This window comes from Cynocephalus volans, chromosome 17 (genome assembly GCF_027409185.1).
Source record: "Cynocephalus volans isolate mCynVol1 chromosome 17, mCynVol1.pri, whole genome shotgun sequence".
Taxonomy (NCBI): Eukaryota; Metazoa; Chordata; class Mammalia; order Dermoptera; family Cynocephalidae; genus Cynocephalus; species Cynocephalus volans.
Window position 1 is genome coordinate 39,704,189 of NC_084476.1, and position 6,058 is coordinate 39,710,246.

General features: G+C 46.8%; 1 pseudogene; it reads right to left on the bottom strand.

The window, feature by feature from the left end:
* Positions 1–3,362: 3,362 nt before the first annotated feature.
* On the bottom strand, positions 3,363–4,804 carry LOC134366129 (mediator of RNA polymerase II transcription subunit 8-like; annotated as a pseudogene).
* Positions 4,805–6,058: the final 1,254 nt, after the last annotated feature.

Here is a 6,058-nt window from a genome sequence, read left to right on the forward strand (position 1 = left end):
TATTAGTCCTTTTTGTGTTGCTATAACAGAATACCTGAGACTGGGTGATTTATAAAGAAAATGAAATTTATTGCTTACAGTTTCTGAGGCTAGGAAGTGCAAAGTCCATCTGATGGTGGTGACAGTGACTCAGGGGTCTCACATTGCAAGATGGTGAAAGCAGAGAGAGCAGAGAGAGAGAGACACACACTCTCTCCTCTTCTTTTAAAGCCCTCGGAACCACACCCCTGACCACCATTTTTAATCCATCCACTACTGCATGGCCCTACAATCCAATCACCTCTTTAAGGCCCCACCTTTCAGTTACCAAAATAGGATTTCCCACCCTCTTAACAGTCACAGAGGGAGCTAAGTTTCTAACATATAAAACTTGGAAAACAATTCAAGCCTCAGTGAGTTTGGGGGGGACATAATTCAATCCACTACAGCTACCTTGACCCCATCTAATGGCTTTTGGATTGAATTATTCAGGAATGGAAAAGGAAGAAGAAAAAGCTTAATTGTCTAATTATTTATCTCCCCCATTGATTTTTTCCTCACTAAACATATTTGGGGTTAACAATAAACAATTTTGGGGTTAAACAGTAAACAAACAGATTTGTTTGTTTTGTTCAATGTTGTACCTCCAACTCCTGGAACAGTGCCTGCACATAGTAGACCTTCAACAAATGTGAAATGAATGAATGACAGGTCAAGAAATAAGCCTGAATCACTACTAGTCCTGGTAATCTAGCACAGGGAGTGGAAATCAAAGATGCTTAGTAATGTTGGTGGAAATCAACTGGCATAGGGTTTACACATAATAGATTCTCTGTAAATGATTGGTTGAATGAAAATATGAACAGTTAAATCAAAGTTAAAGAGTGACAAAGAAGACAACAGTGGCTAAGGAGCCAATTGTAGTCCTTGAGAGAACTGTCCAGGCCCCTCTTTAGATAGGGACACATTGAGTGGCCTTCCTACTCAGAGTGTGGCACATGGAAACAGCAGCATCAACACCTGGAAGCCTGTTAGAACTGTAGTATCATGCTCTTAAAGTTTGGGAAGCATTGTTATACTGGATTGTTTCCCTTTTAAGACAGATCTTCGCCAGTCAGACAAATTCTGTGAAAGTCCTCAGGATTTGGCTGCTTTGTAGTAGATGGAAGAGTGAAAAGTACCACACACCTCCCAAGAGCAAAGACACCCATAATTACCACTGGCAAGAGTTCAAAGTGATAGAGATTCTATCTGGGGAAGGAATGCGTTAATGTTGGGGCAGCAGGGAAGGGGACTGTGGTATATACCCCTACGTTAATTATTTAACAATGATTCAAAACACACATATACACACACCATGTACGTATACATTCATGCATATAAAGCTGGAATGGGGCAGGATAAAACAGGCCTGACTCAGAAACTGACCAAAAATGTCAAAATATATAGTGACCTCTTGTAGTTTAGAATCATGGATAATCACTGGCGGAATTTACCATACAACATTAGTTTGGAAATTCAGAGACATTGGATTTCTCTCTTAGCAACGTTTTTCAGAGAAGGAAAACTATTTTTGAGAGGAGGAGGGGGAGTGAAGCAAAGTCCTCCTTTCCTAGGGTAATATCTCCATCTGCTGGTATTTCAGGATATTGCTACTGAAGACCTGAAAGGCAGCGTGTTTGCAGTGACTCACCCTGTATTCTGAAAACTGCTGCTTCTGCCTCCCCTCTTCTTTTTTTTTGTCAGCACCTTGATCTTGTTGGGTTTTTTTTTTTTTTTTTTTTTTTTAAGATCCAAACCCGTGGCCTTGGTGTTAGCAGCACCGCACTCTCCTGAGTGAGCCACGGGCCGACCCAGCACCTTGATCTTGGATCTCTTCCTTTTTTGTGCCTCTGCCTCTTTTTTCTTCCTTTTCCTTTTCTATGTTTGTCTCATTCTCCTGTCCTCCCCCCTCTCATTTGCTTTCTCTTCCTTCATATCCCTGATGCAGACTCTGCTTGCATACATATAGATGTGGGCACTCACTCCTTATAAGGCAGACCTTTCACCTTGGACAGGATTTCCTTACCTGGAGCCGAATCTGACTTCTGTAGCTTCCCCCTGCAGCTCCTGTTCTGTTCTCCAGGGCCATGGAGAACACAACCAATACCTCTGCCCTGAGCCCTTCAGAAGCTAGAATATTCCTATTATGCTTTCCATTTACCTACTCCTCTCCTGCCTCAGCAACTCCTTCCAGCCTCTCAATTGTTCTTCACAGACCAAAGTATCTAGGTCCCTCCTCATCCTGGTCATCTTTGCTGGACACACACCAGTATATCTGGCTCACACTGTGGGGCACCACACAAATCAATACTCTGGCTCCAGGCTGGATAGCACAGAAGAGACAGGATCCATCACATCCTGTTCTACATGTCATGCCTCTCTATGATGTGCATTTATTCTAAGCATCTATACTGCTCAGGTAACTGATTTGGTGTTAATATACAAAGATTCTTGACTTTGCTTCTGTTAACTCACATCACTGCAATTTTAAAAAAAAGATTCAGGGCTTTTTATCTTCAATTAGTTTTGTTTTGTATGTGTATGGGATCATCAGTGATGAAGAGCCATATTATACATACATTAATTTTTTGTAATCCTCTGTAGATGCAAATTTAGGCTTTGTTTTGTTTTGTTCCCTACTAACAAAACTGATGAATAGCGTAGGATATGTTTTTTTCCATATTTGTGTATTTCAGTAGCATACATTTCCAGAAAGGAATTTCCAGCTAGAAGAGAATGAATGTGTATTTTAAATTTTGATAGACACTATCAGGTTACCTTCAAAGAGGGCATCAATGATACTATCAACAGTATAGAAAGGTGCCCATTTCTCCACTCTCCTAAGTACTGAATATACAAATCTCTTTAACTTTTGCCAGTCTGTACATTTGAAATAATATCTAGGTCACTGCATTATTGTAAGGGCCTCATATGGAAAAGGATCTCTCATATTGTCTGGCTTATTGTCAGCATTCCACATTATCTTTATTTTACTGCCCAATCTGGCGGTAAAATGTGTAAGGGCTATAAAATGTCAGGGAATCCAAATGAACAGAATTGACCATCAGACTTCATCGAGGCCTTAGAGAAATAAACCCAAGGGCAACACTTCCAGCTGGTAATGTCTGAAAGGGTGGAATAGGCTGTAGTGATGCTTGGGTGTTAGAAGCAGGGAGTTCATATTTACTTATTTGTATAAACTATCATTTATTGAATACTTATTATTTCATATACTGTGCTAAGTGTTTTACATTCATGTTCTCATTTTAATCCTCACAACAACCCTAAGAGGTAGGTATCATTGTTAAGGTCAGTAGGGGTTGGGGCATCATCACCCTTTACAACCAAGAAAACAGGCCCAGAAAAATGAGGTCACTTGCCCAAGGCCACACAGCTAGTCAGCGGAGGAACTGAGATTTGTCTACTGCTGAAAGCCCATGTTCTTTTTATTGTACCTATCTAGGTGAGCCTTGAGCAAAAGATAACTTCACTGCCCAAGTCTGCAAAGAGCACTTGGGAGTGGAGGTTGCCCGCCACTCTCCCTGCTGGTAGGGATGCATTGAAGCTGACTTGATGTTGGTTTTTATTCCGCTTGGCATTTTCCCTAGTTGACCTGCTTGAGCATTTGCACCCCAGTGAGCACTGGCTGCTGCTGGCTTGGAGCTCCCGCCATCTGCACCTGCTGTAATCCTGAGGTTCCTGCAAGGATTGTCCCAGCTCCTGGCTGGCCAGGACCACTGCCGCCTGAAGGTTTCCAATTAGACAGCCCCTTCCCAGAGGCAACAGCTGCCACCAAGGCATTGGTGTCTGCAGGGTTAAAGGTCTGTTTGTTCAGCCGGAGACCTCCACTCTCTGATTCTCGCTCCTCTTCGCTGATTTTCTCCAGAAGGTTTGAGCACATTTTATTCAAGCTCTGGATCTGCTTCTGAGCTGCGTCAGCACCGACGCGGGCAGCATCCGTCGTCAGTTGATTCTCCTGCTCTTTGACCTCAGAGTCAGTCTTGATTCTCAGATGGTCAGGGACCACCTCATGGCTGAAAACAGGCACCCGTCCTACACCTACAGTGTGCCGCATGAGATCTTCCTCTCGTCTGGGGACACCACCAGAGGCATGATGTTTTAGTCGGTTTTGTGTTGCTATAACAGAAATACCTGAGACTACGGTAATTTATAAAGGAAAAAGGTTTATTTGGCTTACGATTCTGGGACAGCTGCATCTGGCACGGCCCTCAGGCTGCTTCTACTCCTGGCGGAAAGTGGCAGGCAGCCGGCGGGTACAAGAAGATCACATGGCGAGAGAGGAAGCAAGACAGAGAGAAGGTGCCAGGGTCTTTTTAAGCAACGAGTTCTCGCGGGAACTAATAGAGCTAGAACTCACTCATTAATCCCCTCTCCCCTAAGGGAGAGCATTCATCCATTCATGAGGGATCCGCCCCCATGACTCGATCAAATTTCCACATGAGTTTTGGAGGGGACAACACATCCAAACTCCGTCAGATGATGCCCTGGTTACGGAACAGTGGTGTCTTTTCATGCTTCAATACCTTGTTCAGAGTGTTCAACTGTCCAGAGAGCAAGGAAAAGCTGTCGAGGACAGAGGTCCTGGTCAGCCGGTCATACCCGTTCTCCAACTTGTAAATGAAACTCCCCAGTGAGTTCTTCAGATCAGCCATTTGACTCAGCAGTGCATCTAATGATGCCTCAAGCTGCTTCTCCGGCCACATTGAGGCGGCCGCAATGACGTCCTCTTCCGCGAGGAGTTTCATTTTTAGCGTCCCCATTCTTCCCCTCTTTCTCCCTCCCAAAAGAACCCGGCCGCGTTCCCGAGCTTGCCTTGGTCTCCGAAGCCACGCAGAACTCCGGGACATCTCCGCAGAAGGCCCCTTACGGATTTTCTTCTCCCGCCTTCACCTGAGGAAGGATGTTTCTTCCCTGGCCCCAGTGCCCGACGCCCTCGTGGAGCCGCGCCGGCCGGTCTCCCTCCGGGCTCGGGTTCTCCATCCAAGAGTGCCCCCGGGAGTCCCGGCGCCACTCCGGGGCTTGCTGTCTTCTGACCCCGTCCCACGGAAGTCCGCGACCCTCCCACGTTTGAGACATCGCTGGGAGAACTTAGCACTTCCAACTTTGTTTGGGGGAAGGGGGCAGAAGTGATTATAAACTTGGTTCTGTAGACTAGACTGCTGTGACCTGCGGCACGGAATGCGGAGCCAAGCGCCGGACTCGGGAGTCCCCTCCCTCCCGCCAGACTCCGCAGGCGCCAGCGTTGCCAGACGCGCTGTCACCCTGACCGGACGTGGGGCGGGCTCCGACCTAACTGCCATCAGATGGACAGTATTTTTTATTCATCATTTTAGCTTGGAGTTAGCAGCATTTTAGTTTAATTCAACCTAATCGGCTTCTTGGAATTTTATCTTTTCCAACGCCTACGAGGTGGGAACTCAACCTCCGGCCGGGTGCGTGTGTGGGTTCCCCGAAAGGAACTTACTTCAGGACAGAGCGCGGGGTCACCGAAGGGCCGGGCGCCGCGAGGGCGGAAAAATCCTTCAGGAGCAGCCAATGGCGGGACGCCATTACCCTACGGATGCGCTTGGCCCCTCGGCAATCGTGATTGCTGGAAATAGGCGGAAAACCCGCTCGCCTCAATCGCAACGGGTTTTGATTGGCTTCGGCACATAGTCTCTTCTCTGTAGTCCAAACCTAGAGCTGCTTAGTGATAAATCCCGCCCTAAAAGGCGTTTGATAACGGTTTTACGTGTTGTAAGGCAAACGGTGATTGGTCAGAGCGCTCACGGATTTTGGTCGGTAGTAAACACAACCAGGCTCCTGGGACCGTGGATTGGTCAGTTTTTCGGGGGCTGAGTAATTTCCTCCGGGTCCCGCAGGCCGCCTGGTGGCCCTCCTGTCCCAGACCCGCCCTCCCATTTGCTGATTGGCTGCAGCCCGGTCGGAGGGGAGGAGGAATGGAACGCAGTAGGCGATGTTGCATTGCGTCACTTCCGTTTACTGTCGGGCGCCGCCGCCGTGTTCTCAGAGTGTC